Source organism: Mobula birostris, chromosome 3, assembly GCF_030028105.1.
Source record: "Mobula birostris isolate sMobBir1 chromosome 3, sMobBir1.hap1, whole genome shotgun sequence".
NCBI classification, from domain to species: Eukaryota; Metazoa; Chordata; class Chondrichthyes; order Myliobatiformes; family Myliobatidae; genus Mobula; species Mobula birostris.
In genome coordinates, this window is record NC_092372.1 from 152,846,511 (window position 1) to 152,862,545 (window position 16,035).

Below are 16,035 nucleotides of genomic sequence, written 5' to 3' on the forward strand. Positions count from 1 at the left end.
CTTCAACAGTGTCCTACCACTAAGCCCATCTTTACCTTCCGGCCCCTCCCACTTTCCACTTACTGCAGGGATTGTTCCCTCCGTGATTCCCTTGTCCATTTGCCCCTCCCCACTAATATCCCTCCTGGCACTTATCCCTGCAAGTGACAGAAATGCAACACCTGCCCATTTACCTCTTCCATCACCTCCATGTAGGGCCTCCAATGGTCCTTCCAGGTGAGGTAACATTTCACCTCCAAATCTTCTGATGCCATCTATTGTATCTGGTGCTCCCGATGTGACCTTCTGTACATTGCTGAGACCTGACGTAAACAGGGGGACCACTTTGTCAAGTGCCACAACCACCAAAAACCAAACTTTCTGGTGGCTGACCATTTTAATTCCTATCCCCATTCTTGTTCCGATATATTGGTCCTTTTGCCATGTTGAGGCCACCCTCAGGGTGGACAAGGAAACTTCATATTCTGTCTAGGTAGCCTCCAACCTAATGGCATCAATTTCTCCTCCTAGTAATTTTTTTGTTCCCTCCTTTCCTCTTCTTCCATTCCTCACTCTGGCCTCTTACATCTTCTCCTCAGCTGCCCATCACCTCCCACAGTACCCCTCCTATTTCCTTTTCTCCCACGGTCCACTCTCTCCTATCCGATTCCTTCTCCAGCCCTTTACCTTTCTCACCCACCTTGCTTCACCTGTCACCTTCTAGCTATCCTCCTTCCCCTCTCCCCGTCTTTTCATTTTGGCATCTTCCCTCATCCTTTCCAGTCCTGAAGAAGCGTCTTGGCCTGAAACATTAACTGTTTATTCATTTCCATAGGTGCTGTCTGACCTGCTGAATAGCTTCAGCACTTTGTGCGTGTTGCTATTTATAGCTTGCCCAGTTTTACAGCTTGCAGACAATGAGCTCACCAGCCAGACCGATCGTAATTCTCAAGGTTCATGGATCTGATTAGAATGTGGAAAGGAGACTTCCTTATAAAATGTGGCTCTAGCTACTCTCCTCTGTACCAGCAGATGCACTCATCTAGACCATATGTAACTGCAAATCCTACCTTTTGGGGGGGGGGCACGTTATGCATTGGTAGTTTTATTCCATTGCTATACAATATGAAGTACTATTTCTTAACGGATGCTGCAGACTGGATAATGATTTTCAATTAGTTATACCACCAGATCCCTTTCCTACAATTTCACACAGCCCAAAGGCAACTTACTGCATTTTCAAAGTCCAAATCAAAGGAAATTTACTGTATATGTCTCTATATACCACCTTCAGATTGATTTTCTTACAGGCAATTGTGGGAAAATAAAGAAATACAACAACATATATGAAAAAAAAATAACTGAAGACTGACCAATTTGCAAAGAAGACAAATTGCATAAATAAAAAGTAAATAAATAATACTGAGAAGGTGAGTTTAGGAGTCCTTGAAAGTAATTCCATAGGTTGTGGAAGTTGAAGCTGGTCCAAGAGCCTGATGGTTGCAGGGTAATAACTGTGCCCGAATCTTGAGGTGTGACAGTTAATGCTTCTGTACCTCGTTCCTGATGGGAGAAGCAAGAAGAGAGCATGGCCTGGATGGTGGGGGTCCTTCTTGATGGATGATGTTCTATTCCTGACTGTGCTCCTTGTAGATGCACTCAATGATGAGGAAGAGTTTGCATGTGTGTTATTCTGATCAAAGTAAATCAATGTCAGAAAAATGTAAGCTGCCTTTGCATCATGTTCAGCTCTTCTGTAGCAGTTCTGCCTGCCAATGGCTTTTCATTGCTAACACATGGCTGGAAGTTAGAAAATTGAGTCCTGCAGCTTTACGTTCACATCTGCACAAAGAGGTGGTGATAATAATCAGAGCAAGGAACTGATTGTAGACTTCACGAGAGGGAAACTGGAGGTCCATGAGCCAGTAATCATTGGAGGATCAGAGGTGGAGAGGGTCAGTATCTTTAAATTCCTGGGTGTCACTATCTCAGAGGACCTGTACTGAACTCATCATATAAATATAATTTCAAAGAAAGCACGATAGCACCTCTACTTCCTCAGGTGTCTGCAGAGATTCGGCATGTCATTAAAAACCTTGGCAAACTTCCATAGATGTGTGGTGGAAAGTGTGCTGACTGGCTGCATTATGGCCTGGTATGGAAAAAGGTAGTGGATTCAGCCCAGGTAAAACTATCTCAACCATTGGGCACATCTACCTGAAAGGCTGTTGTAGGAAAGCAGCAACCATCATCAAAGATCCTCACCACCCAGGCCATGCTCTTTTCTCACAGCTGCCATCAGGTAGAAGGTACAGGTGCCTTAGGACTCGCACAACCAGGTACAAGAACAGTTACTACCCCTCAACCAACAGGTTTTTGAACAAAAGGGGATAATTGCACTCATTCTATTTTTGGTGTTTCGACAGCCGAAGGGCTCATTTTAAGGAACCTTTATCTCATTATTTCATGCTCTCATTATTGCTATTTATTTATATTTGTCTTCTATGCTCTTGCTCTTTCAATGATCCTGTTTACAGTGACTGTTCTATAGATTTACTGAGTATGCCTGCAGGAAAAAGAGGTTGTATGTGGTGACATGTATGTACTCTGATAATAATTTTTATTTTGAACTTTGAACTTCTCTGTATCTAATAGTGATTTTAGAAGTCCCTCCAAATACTTGAAGAATTTCTCAGAAAAAGTGAATGGGTGAAATATTGGAGTCAAATTTTTCATTTGGGGTTAAAATCTATTATGTTCAAAAGACTAAAGATGATGAGGATTGCACACAGTAAACTTCACATAGCCCATATTACAGTATCTGGGGTGGCTGAACAATTCAACAGCAGCGATATCCCAGGTGTGGTGTTTACTAAGCAGGATGAATATAGGCAAGGACGTGAATAAAGGATTATATCCACATGAAAGCTGGATCACAAAAGGTATCACTCTGCCTCTTGGGTATTAATAAATGGCAACCTGATTGCAGAGGATCACAGTGTAATTTCCGACATTGTACTTTATAACTATCATTAATGAATATTGGCTGCTGCTTGATATAAAACTGCACTGTACAATATTCTTGACCTTCCAATCTGTTTGGAAGTAGATTGAAACATTGTTCTCACCATCTGCTGACCTTGCTGTAATTTTTAGTGTACATGTCATTCCAGGCATTAGAAACTCCTCAATGAATTGCCTGAAAAAAAGAGGATTAAATTGGAATTCTAAAATTATTCAACAAATTAAAAAATTTGGAAGAGCTCACTGTAAGTAGCAAACAGGTAGACATTTTCTATTTTCAGAACTTATTAAGTAAACGCAATTCTAGTGATTCTGTAATGAATTCAAAATATCAGACAAAGACAATAGAGGCGTGGTGTCATAGCAAAATACAGCACGACCACAACACAAGTCGTGTACAGTACAGGACGTCCAGGGTAGTAATCTCTGGATTTCTGCCTGTGTCATGTATCAGTGAGGGTAAGAATCGGATAATTTAGCAGATAAATGAATGGCTGTGGAATTGGTGTAGGGGGCAGTATTTCTGATTTCTCAATCATTGGGATCTCTTCTAGGGAATTTATGACATGTACAAAAAGGATGGGTTACCTGAAGGGACCAATTTCATGGCAGGCAGGTGTGCCAGAACTGTTGGGGAGGGTTTAAACTAAGTTGGCGGGCGGTGGGAACCAGAGTGATAGGGCAGAAGATGGGGCAGTTGGTATACAAGAGGAATCAGCGTGTAGTGAGAAAGGACAGGCAGATGGGGCAAAATTTGCAGTCAGTGGGATCCGTTGAAGTGTAACATGGAGGTACAATTGAAAAAGACAATGAATGCAGAACTGAAGATGTTATATTTGAATGCATGCAGCATATGAAATAAAGTAGATGATCTTGTAGCACAATTAGCAATTGGCAGGTACGATGTTGTGGCATCACTTAGATATGGCTGAAAGAAGATCATAATTGGGAGCTTTTGTACTGAAAGGACGGGCAGGTAGGTAGAGGAGATAGGGTGGGTCTGTTGGTAAAAAATTAAATTACAAAGAAGAAGGTGACACTGGAAGATGTAGAATCCAAGTGGGTAGATTTAAGAAACCGCAAGGGTAAAAAGATCCTGTTGGGAGTTGTAAACAGACCTCCAAATAGTAGTCAGGATATGGGATACAAATTACAGTGGGAGATAGAAAAGGCACGCAAAAATGTCATGGGGGATTTCAAGATGCAGGTAGTTTGTGAAAATCAAGGTGGTGCTGGATTCCAAGAGAGGGAATCTGTGGATGGCTTTTTGGAGCAGCTTGTTGTGGAGCCCAACAGGGAAAAGGCAATTTTGGATTCGGTGTTATGTAATGATTAGAAAGCTTAAGAAAGAGGGACCCTTAGGAGACAGTGTTCACCCTGCAATTTGAGAAAGACAAGCTAAAATTGGATTTATCAGCATTACAGTATTAAAGGCATGAGAGTAGGAGCTGGCCAAAGTTGATTGGAAGGGAACACCAGCAGGGATGCTGGCAGAACAACAATGGCTGGAATTTCTGAGGACAATTTGGATGGTACAAGAAAGTTGCATCCCAAAGATGAAGAAGTATTCTAAAGGGAGGAATGAGGCAATGATGCCTCACAAAGAAAGTCAAAGACAGCATAAAAGCAAAGGAAAAAGCTTACAATATAGCAAAAAATTAGTGGGAAATTAGAAGGTTGGGAAGCTTTTAAAAACCAATGGAAGACATATAAAAAAGTCATAAAGAGAGAAAAGATGAAACATGAAAGGAAGCTAGCCAACAATATCAAGGAGGATACCAAAAGTTTTTTTTGAAATATGCAAAGAGTAAAAGAGACACGAATGGATATTGGACCACTGGAAAATGACAATGGAGAGGTAATAATGTGAGACAAAGAAATGGCAAAGGAACTTAATATGTATTTGTCATGGTCCTGACCATTAATTCCCCATTTTCTCCTAATTCCCTTTGATGGCGGCACACCTAGTTCTCATCAAGATCTGCAGCATAAAAACCTCGGCTTTGCATCCACTCATTGCCAAATCGTTGTTTAGCCAGAGTAGTAATTAACATTCCCAGCTGTTTAGGATTGTGTATTCTAAATTTTACTTCAGTACTGAGGTTTACCTGTGTAACTCCGTCTCTCTGCGTCAAGAGAAGTATTGTCTACCGCTTGCCTTTCTATGCTCTGTGTCAAAGTAAGTTCTGCCTGCCTCCTGCTTTCCTGTTCACCCTCCTGTTTGCTATTCAGCTCCAGCCACTCTCACACCCTCGTCTGCATCCTAACTCAATCTCTAAGCCTGTGTCCTGCATTTGGGTTTGCACCATTCCTTGCAACAGTATTTTGTGTCAGTCTTCACTATGGAAGATGCTAGCAGTATGCCAAAAGTTTGAGAATGACAGCAGGCATGTGAGTGTTGTTGTTCATACTAAGGAGAAAGTGCTTGGGAAGATGGAAGGTCTAAAGATAGATAAGTCACCTGGACCAGATGGATTACACCCTAAGATTCTGACAGAGGAAGCTGAAGAGAGAGTGAAGGAATTAGTGTTGATTTTTCAAGAATCACTAGATTCTGGAATGGTTCTGGAAGACTGGAAAATTATAAATGTCACTCCACTCTTTAAGAAGGAAGCGAGGCAGAAGAAAGAAAATTATAAGCCAGTTAGCCTGACTTCAGTGGTTGGGAAGATATTGGAGCCCATTATTAAGGGTAAGGTTTTGGGGTACTTGGAGGCACATGATAAAATAGCACAAAGTCAGCATGGTTTCCTCAAGGGGAAATTTTGCTTGACAAATCTGTGGGAATTCTTTGAAGGAATAACAGGCAGGATAGGCAAAGGAGAGTCAGTGGATGTTGTTTATTTGGATTTTCAGAAGGCATTTGACAAGATGCCGCACACAAGACTGCTTAACAAGATAAAGGTCTATGGTATTACAGGAAAAATACCTGCATAGGTAAAGGATCAGTTTACTGGCAGGAGGCAAAGAGTAGGAATAGAGAGTGCCTTTTCTGGTTGGCTGCCAGTGACTAGTGCTGTTCTGCAAGGGTTGGTGTTGGAACTGCTTTTTGAAATTATACGTGAATGATTAGGATGGCAGAATGGATAGCTTTGTGGTCAAGTTTGCAGATGATACAACGATAGGTGAAAGGGCAAGTAGTGTTAAGGAAGCAGGAAGTCTACAGAAGGACTTAGAAATATTCGGAGAATGGGTAAAGAAGTGGCAGGTCGAATATGGTGTAGGTAAGTGTATGGTCAAGCACTTTGGATTAAAGACGTAGACTATTTTCTAAAAGAAGAGAAAATTCAACAATCAGAGGTGCAAAGGGACTTGGGGCTCCAGGAACTCAGTAGGACAGGCAGCATCTATGGAAAAAAAGTGTAGTCGACATTTCGGGCCAAAAACCTTTGGCAGGAACTCCCGAAGGGTTTCGGCAAGAAATGTCAACTGTACTTTTTTCCATAGATGGTGCCTGCCCTGCTGAGTTCCTCCAGCATTTTGTCTGTGTTGCTTGGATTTCCAGCATCTGTAGGTTTCCCTTATTTGGAACTTTTTGTGCAGGATTCCCTAAAGGTTAACTTGCAGGTTGAGTCAGTGGTGAAGATGGCAAGTGCAATATTAGCATACATTTCAAGAAGACCAGAATATAAGATTAAGAATATAACGCTGAGATTTTATATGGCATTGGTCAGACTGCACATAGAGTATAGTGAGCAGTTTTGGGGCCCATTTCTAAGAAAAGATGTGCTAACATTGGAGAGGTTCATAAGAATGATTTCAGAAATGGAAGGGTTAACATATGAGGAGTATTTGATTACCTCTACTCACTGGAGTTTAGAAGAATGAGGGGAGATCTCATTGACACCTATCAAATATTGAAAGGTCTGGACAGAGTGGATGTAGGGAGAATGCTTCCTATAGTGGGGGAGTCTAGGACCAGAGCGCATAGCCTCAAAATAGAGGGACATCCATTTAGAACAGAGATGAGGATGAATTTCTTTAGTCAGAGGGTAGTGAATATGTGGAATTAATTGCCGCAGGCGGCTGTGAAGGCCAAGGTATTGAAAACATTTAAAGTGGATGTTGATAGTTCTTGATTAGTCAGGTTGTTGAATACACTACTTGCTGCGCATGGTGGTAGTAGAATTGGTTGAAATAGGGCCGCAATGTGAACGCTTCTAGCTTGGCCCTCTACAGGGAGTATGTCTCAATGTTTGAATCTGACCCCTTGTCAGAGGAAACAATATCTACCAGTGGGAGGGTGATGTTAAGTATCTCTCAAGAGCATCAAAACACCTGGAGCATGTTGATAGAGACAATAGATCTTACAAAAAACAGCAAGAAGGCATGGTCTCTCATACACAAACTTGGAGGCAATCCCACGAAAACTGCCCAATATCCCAATGTGTCTGCTAACCAAGTTGCACACCAATTGCTCCTAAATGGAAAAACCAACAAGAAACAACCAAGAGCACAACTAGATAGGAAGAAGTTCAGCGATGACCCTGGCTTCACTGGACCATTCACCATGGAAGAGCTGGAAATTGGTATATCTAGTCTAAAACGCGAGAAAGCAATTGGTCTTGACAACATAGCATTGGAGCAGATAAAGCATTTTGGACAGCAAACAAAGAAATGGCTCCTACAATTGTTCAACCGCTGTCTGGCAACACACAAGCTACCTAATATTTGGCAGAAGTCACATGTAATAGCACTATTAAAGCCCGGAAAAGATCCCTCAGATCCTAAGAGTTTTCGGCCAATCTCACTGCTTTGCCACATCAATAAGCTGTTTGAATGCCTGATACTCAATAAGATAGCACCAACTGTAGATGAGAAGATCATTCCAGAGCAGGCAGGTTTCCGCCCGGGCAAATCAACAACAAGCCACCTGCTCAACCTCACACAATATATCGAAGGTGGTTTCGAGCAAGAAATGGTAACAGGTGCTGTTTTTGTAGACTTGTCAGCAACTTACAATACAGTGAACCATAGACATCTCCTCTGCAAGATCCTAGAGATGACAAAAGATATTCACTTAACAGAGCTGTTAGAAAGCATGCTTCAGAATCGCTAGTTCTATGTTGATCTAGGTGGGAAGCACAGCAGAAGCGTATTCAGAAGAACGGTCTTCCTCAGGGAAGTGTGCTCGCACCACTGCTGAACAACATCTACACGAATGACCAACCTATAGATGATGTCACACGCCGTTTTATATATGCTGATGACTTATGCATCACTGCCCAAAGCACTGATTTTAACACTGTGGAGAAAACGCTTTCTGAGGCCTTGGAGGGACTAACATCCTACTATAAAGAAAACTACCTCCACGCAAACCCATCAAAGACGCAAGCTCGTGCATTCCACCTCAGGAACCGTGAAGCCAAACGACAGCTTAAAGTAACTTGGTGTGGAGCAACACTGAGGCATTGCGAGCACCCTATCTACTTAGGAGTCACCCTTGACAGATGCCTCACTTTCAAGAACCACATCAATAAGACAAAAGCAAAAGTGAGCGCACGAAACATCATCCTGAATAAGCTCACTAACACAAAGTGGGGAGCAGTCTCGAAAACATTGCGAACCAGTGCACTTGCTCTATGCTATTCCACTGCCGAGTACGCCTGCCCTGCATGGGAAAGATCTACTCATGCTAAGAAGATGGATGCCATTCTGAATGCAAGCTGCCGACTTATCACAGGTTGTTTAAAACCAACAAACACCGACAGCCTATATATCCTGGTGGGTATCGCTCCCCGATATAAAAAGAATGGTAGCTGGCAAGAAAGAATGACTCCATCAAGCATCAGATGAGAGGCACCCTCTACATGGTCATACACCTACACCCAGCCGCCTGAAGTCAAGGAAGAGCTTCATGAACAGTGTTGTTCTATTACAATCAACCCCATCTGAAGCCCGCATCACCTTGTGGAAAGACCAGCTCACCAGTCTCAAACAACCCCCAATGATTGAAATTCCACCGGATGAAAGCCTTCCCCCAGGAGCTAATTGCAACTGGGCAACCTGGAAGTGCCCTAACAGACTTAGGACTGGTGTAGGTCGTTCAAAGGTGTCACTAAGCAAATGGGGATATACAACCAGCCCAACAACTTGTGAATGTGGAACTGAGCCACAAACTATGCAACATCTCCTGCAATGCCCATCGCTGGAGGAACCCTGTACTGTTGCAGATCTTGCCGAATTCAACAGCAAGGTGCAAAAATGTGTCCAGTTCTGGCTGGGCCATGTATAGTCTGTCCGTGGACACGATAAGAAGTCAGGTTGTCAAAGGTTGTGGCGAGAAGGCAAGAGAATTGGGTTAAGAAGGATAACAAATCAGCCATGATGGAAAGGAAGAGCAGACCCAATGAGCTGAATAGCCTAATTCTGCTCCTATTTTTTATGATCTTATGAATGCAGGCCCTTTCGCTCAGCAGTCCATGCTGAACATGGTGTCCACCAATGGGTGTCATCCCAATTTCCTGCATGCGCCCATATGATTCCAAGCTCTGCCCTCCACATACCTATCCAGATGCTACTAGAATGATATTCTAACTGCCTCAATTACTTGCTCTGGCAGCTCATTCCATATACTCACCACCCTCTCTGTGAAAATGCTGTCCTTCAAGTCCCTTTTAAAACTTTCCCTTCTCATTCTAAATCTGTGCCTCCTAGTTTTGGACTCCCCTACCTTAGGAAAAAGACTGTTACCATCCAACTCAATTTTAGCTGAATAAGCAGTTGACATTTCTGGCCGAGACCCTTCATCAGGACTGTAAAGGAAAGGAACTTCTGCTCTTCCTTTCCAGTCCTGATGAAGAATCTCGGCCTGAAACATTAACTATATTTTCTCCATAGATGCTGCCTGACTTGCTATGTTCCTCCAGTATTTTGTGGGTGTCGCTATGATTTTTGTCAAAAAAAAGCTGCTTGAGCAAGGGACCAGAATCAATTGCTTTTTTGCAATTGAATCAGCACTTGCAAAATTCTTCAGCCATTCTCAGGCACAAGGAAATGTTGAGTTAATTAACTGCAAACCAGTACAAATGTACAATTGATTGTTTGGCTTACAAAGCACAGGCCTTGCCAAGCAAAGTCAACTAACAGCCCATTCATCTGCATTTTCAGCTAAGTCAAAGCAGTAACATTTTCTAAGTTTCAGAAGACTTCCTATTGGTTACTATGGCTGCCAGCAGTGCCAAAAATTTAAATTCACTTATTTTACAAAATAGTTATTGTTGGTGATATACTGTATATCAAAAGTCATTCTCCTGGAAATTCTTTTGGGTAAGCCAACACTTTTGTGTGCTCTCTGAGGTACTTAATACTTTTGATTGCATGTGCAAAGTAGTCCCTTGGCACACAGATTCCTCAAGCGACATTAAACACTGACATTGCTTTTCCAAACTTTATTCACATGGCTTGTGAATAGCACAGGTGAATGGTAATGGTTTCAGAAGGCTTCACAAGACAAGCATTGTGAGATAATGATAGATTACTGCAGGTACAAATTCACAGTTTCAACGAATCTGGTGATCAGATAGGTAAGCAATCAGAAGTTTGGTAGACATAATTCAAGGGAATAGTAGGTAGATCTCACAGACGAGATACATATAGAAATAGAATGAGGGAAAAAGGAGATAAAGAACGATCCAATTACTTCTATGATGAAAGTTCTTCCTGTATTTTCTTTGTCTTTAACTATCCCATTGTGCTTATCCACTGTATAGATTGAAGAGGTTATGTTGTTCCATAATTTTAAACAACTTTATTAATCCTCCTTTGCCAGGAGCTTCTGCTCATTTCTTTGGCCCAAATCCTAAGTAAAACTAGTACAAAAGACCATGTAATTTTACATTAATTGCCTCTTTCCCTTTCTGCCATGGCCCACTCTCCTCTCCTATCAGAGTCCTTCTTCTTCAACCCCTTGTCTTTTTCACTTAGTTTCTCATTTCACCTCCCTCCCCCACCTTATCCCTCACATGGCTTTACCTGTCACCTTCTAGCTTGTACTCCTCCACCCACCTTCTTATTCTGGTCTCATCCCCCTTTCAGTCTAGGTCTGATGAAGGGTCTTGTCTTGAAGCATTGACTCTATTCCTTTCCATATATGCTGCCTGACCTGCTGAACTCCCCTAGCATTTTGTGTGTGCTACATTCATTGCAAACCAAATTGATGTGAACTTTTGCACTGCTTTAACAATACTATAAAAAAGACTAGCTTGTACCCATAAAACAAACCATGACACCAGATTGAATTAATGATACATTTTGAGATTCCATTAATTACACACATTTACATATCTTCAAGAAAGCCTCAATTTTTGTTCTTAGTTGCAAGAAAGTACGAAGGTATTCTTACTTTACTAACTTTTTTTCAGATTTCTTTTAGTTTTTTTTAACTATCGGATTATTCATATAGACATAAAACAGAAAATATTATACACCTATACTATCTTCTTGCCTAGTTATTTATCCAGTCTATTTCACTTTACGAAACATTTTGACAATGTGTTCACTTTTGTTGGTGACATTGATGATCTCCATATTTTTCTTTGAGTCCCCATATTGGTTATACTTTGACTTTTCCTACCGATGGTCACTTTTATACTGAGAACAAAGCTCTCACAACCACACAGAAAAAGCCACATCTTCACTGACACCTGAAATTCCCTTTCCCTTGATCATCTAAAGTGTCAGCATTCAGACTGACACTGTGAAACTCAAATCTATGCAATGGGAGCAGATGGAAGCCAATACGAACAGTGGAAGGAGCGTATCAACTTTACAAACTATTCATCTGTCTACCCTGCTGGGCACCTCATGTCCATCTGCGGTGGTGTTGTTGCATGAATGAATTCACCAGAGAAAATTACTGGTAGATACAAAGCAGCTTCTTTATTGGACACAACAAGGTACGGCAGGCATCGTATGGAGACGCTTTTGGTTGAAAGGTCTCGCTGACCCTTCACCTCCCCATCTCAAATATCCAAATGAATTTTATTCAGCATTGTCAGGACTGGGATTCACAGCTTTTAGGAATACATTGTTCAGAGCTGCACTCCAAATTAAATGCACAATACATTTTCAGATGTGAAGACCAGTAGCCAGTCAATTGCTAAATGTATATGTCCTAAACCCAAATATCACTCAACAGTAGAATCTAGGGTTCCTCAAGATCCAGAGAATCAGAGTAGAAGCAAATCATCCTTGATCCTGAGGGATTGCCTAAGGAGAAGACAATGGCAATAATATATCAAAGTAATATTGTTCTTCATTCTCCATTTGTGCAATAAGTGACAAGCAGGAATACTATTGGTGGAAATTAGTATGACCAGAATCTAACATAATGAGAGATTTTTATCTATTACTTAAATAGAAATCAACCTTTAGTCAAGCCATTGAAAAAGGTTACTCACACAAAATGCTGGAGGAACTCAGCAGGCCAGGCGGCATCTATGGAAAAGAGTACAGTCAATGTTTCAGGCCGAGATCCTTCATCAGGATCAAGCAGTTCCTGAGATACTCAAATTACCCTGTCTGGCACCTACGATCATTCCATTGTCAAAGTCACTTAAATTACATTTCTTCCCTATTCTGATGTTTGGTCCAACAACAACTAAACCTATCAATTATGTCTGCATGTTTTATGAGTTGCTGCCACATCACTGGCTGATTAGATATTTGTATTAACAAGCAGGTGTACAGGTAGACCTAATAGAGCAGCCACTGAATGTAAATAACATGGGGTTATGTACATTACTATATCAATGGAAAGTATTTTGCTTATAGAAAAGGAAATAATAGATGCACATGGCACTTTCTTCTTAATAGTACATTCATTAAATTCTAAAGAAAAAAAAACATGACTGAACATAAGTTTTAGTGGATCGCAATACAAGATGGTAAAAAGGTAGGATTAGAATTGTGTTACTGGTGACAGCAAAGGAAATATAAAAACACTGTCACAGAATGTAATAAAAAGCATATGGGATAATGTTACTAAGTTTAAATTCTGATAACGTAATATGATTCACAATGGGAACGATTTCTATGCGCAATAGTTTATGGAACAAATTCAAGAATAAATTCTTAAACTGCAAATGAAAAAAAAATCACAAATTAAAAGCCAATATTGGATTTGCACTTACCTATTGGAAGATTGATAGTTTTGGTTAAAGAATTGTATTTGAGGTAAAGCGATCATGAGTTACCAATTTTTGAATGGAGATGTGAAAAAAACTGTAAAAATTAGTTCAAAATTAATTTCCAAAATGACAGACACATAAATATATTATTAGGAAGAAACATTTATAATGGATAAAAATTGAATAAAAGTCATGGTGGTATTAGGGAGAAACTTACTGGTTAGTTCCCTTAGGGCAGGAGCACATGATCATAATTTCCAACATAGAAGGTTCCACATTAAATTATTTGGTCCATTTCCCATACATTCACTTCAGCTAATGAGTATTGCTGTAATTTTTATTTCAGATTTACAATATTTGTTGTACTTCCATTGATATTATCAATGATCCTGCTCCTCCTATTTATAGATCTTTCAGAACGATTTTCTTGTTTATTTTTACTTACCCCTCTCCCATTGCTTTCTTGCATCTTTTAAAGAGGTACACAGCATGGAAACTGACCTTTCAACTCCACCGAAACATGTTAACCAAGTTGCATTCCTGAGCAAGTCCCACTTGCGGCATTTGGCCCATATCACATCAAAACTTCCTTTCTCTGAGCCTGTTTAAATGTGGATTAATACTATAATTGCACTGTCCTCTATTACTTCCTCTGGCAACTCATTTTCTGTGTGAAAAATTTGCTCAGCAGTCCCCTTTAAATATTTCCCCACACCTTAAAATTATGCCATCTATTTTTAGTCTCACTTACCTCAAAAAAGATTGTGACAATCCTTCTCACCTGTGCCCCTTATCATTTTATAAGGTCACCCCTTAATCTCCTTCACTTCAGGAAGAGCCTTTCCTTGTAACTGAAGCTCTCCAATCTTGGCAACATCCATGTGTGTCTTTTCTGCATCTTGTCTGGATTATTCACATCCTTCCTATAGCATAGTGACTAGAACTGCACACAAAATTTCAGGTGCCAGCATCCTGCACAGCTATAACATGACATTCCAGCTGTTATATTTACTTGATGCCCTGTCTGATGAAGAAAACTATGACATACACTTTGTTTATCACTCTATCTGTCGCCACTTAATCTTCCTCAACTTCCACCTTGTTCTCTCTGTTCCCCCTTTTCTGCATATTAAAATTAGTTTTAACCTCACAATTCCAATGACATTTCTGTAACATTAACATTGTTTCTCTTCTGACAAATGCTGTCTAATCTGCTAAATATTTCTCACATTTTCTGGTTTTATTTCATTGCAATCCTATCTCTGGAGCAGCTGCATTCATCTGTAGAAATCAGGAATTATTACACCTTTCTATTTGTACAACTGGCCTTGCGTTTAAGTCTGTTGTTTTTCTTTTCCAAATTGCATGGTACATGATAGGTAGGGAGTGATTTTAATTATGAAGCATCAGGTATTGAGTTCATGTGAAACCACAACATGTGATTGCACTGGAGGAGGTGAAGAAAACATTTACAGGGATGTTGTGAGAATTGTAAAGTTGTAGCTGTGAGGGAAGATTGGCTAACTTCAGAGAAGGCTTAATTCAGTTGTATAAAATAATGAGGAACCTGGGCAAGAACAAGCAGAAGGATTGATTTCCTTTAGCATAGGGATCAAAAGATAAATTTCATGAATTTTAAGTCATTGGTAAAAGAACTGGGGGGGGGTCATAAGGAATGTGTTTCTTTTTATCCGGAGAGTAACTTGGATCTGAAATTCATTGTCTGACTGGGAAGTAAAAACAAAATCAATCATATTTAAATAGTCATTGGCTCGTCCCTCCCTGAGAATTTTTCCTCTATATTGGGATATACAGTATCTATGCTGTGTTAAAAATTATTTCTTTAAGCACCTGCTACTGCTTATGTATTATCTTCCCTACGATCTCTCTACCAAGTACACTTTTCAGGCCAATGTAATTCCCTCCAAGTTAAACATAATTATTTAGGACTTTGAAGTTTCACTCTCTATGATTATTACTTCTTAGGGAACACCTTACTCTAAAATAACTTACTAAATTTGCCTCAGTGATCATCAGATCCAAGATATCCTGTTCCCTGAATTCCTTAACATGTCACACTTACAAGATACAATGTTCTTGCTGAGGTGCACAAAAATTATAGGAAGGATGAATGATCTGATTGTTCAAGAGACTGTTTTGCTTATGGATGCAGGTAGTGATAGGGGGTATAGATATTGCTAGGGAGAACTTAGTCAAATGGTCAGATGCAGCCTTGACCAAGACACTAAGCTGCATTGACTGCAGTGCCATGGTTAAGGACATCTCCTTCCGTACACTTCACAGTGCAAGAGAGGAATCCCATTGTTGAAAACTACACCAGAGAAAGTCATAGGCAGAACTAGGAAAAACACTCTAGGCTCTGGAGAAATTTAAAGAGTCCAAAATTAAATGGATAATCAAATGGAGGGTATTCCATGCTGTTCCTGACTTGTGCCTTGTTGACTTTAGAACGGCTTTGGCTTCCATAAGCGAATTCAACTTTGGTAGAGTTCCAGGCCCCTGAAATAAAAGCAGAAAATGCTGGAAAACCCCAAGTCAGGCGGTATTTTCAGCATTTTCTATTTTTATTTCAAAGTGGAGGGGGGGGGGGGGGAGTTGATATTTTAAGTGTTTATTATTATTTGGATGAAGTTTGTGATGAAGTCTACAGTGGAATTCCTGCCAAAACCCTAACTGGGCACCGATAAGCACATTATTGGTTAGTACCACTACATAGTGAATGATTTTAAAGTAGGTTGCTTGGGTGTCAGATTGGGTTTGTCCTGCTTTTGGTGAACAGAAACTCATTCCTATAGGCAGATGCCAGTGCTGTTGCTGCACTGGAGGCACGACGAGTTCCATTTTTTTTGCGATACTTTTAGATGCAGTTTCAGAATAGGGA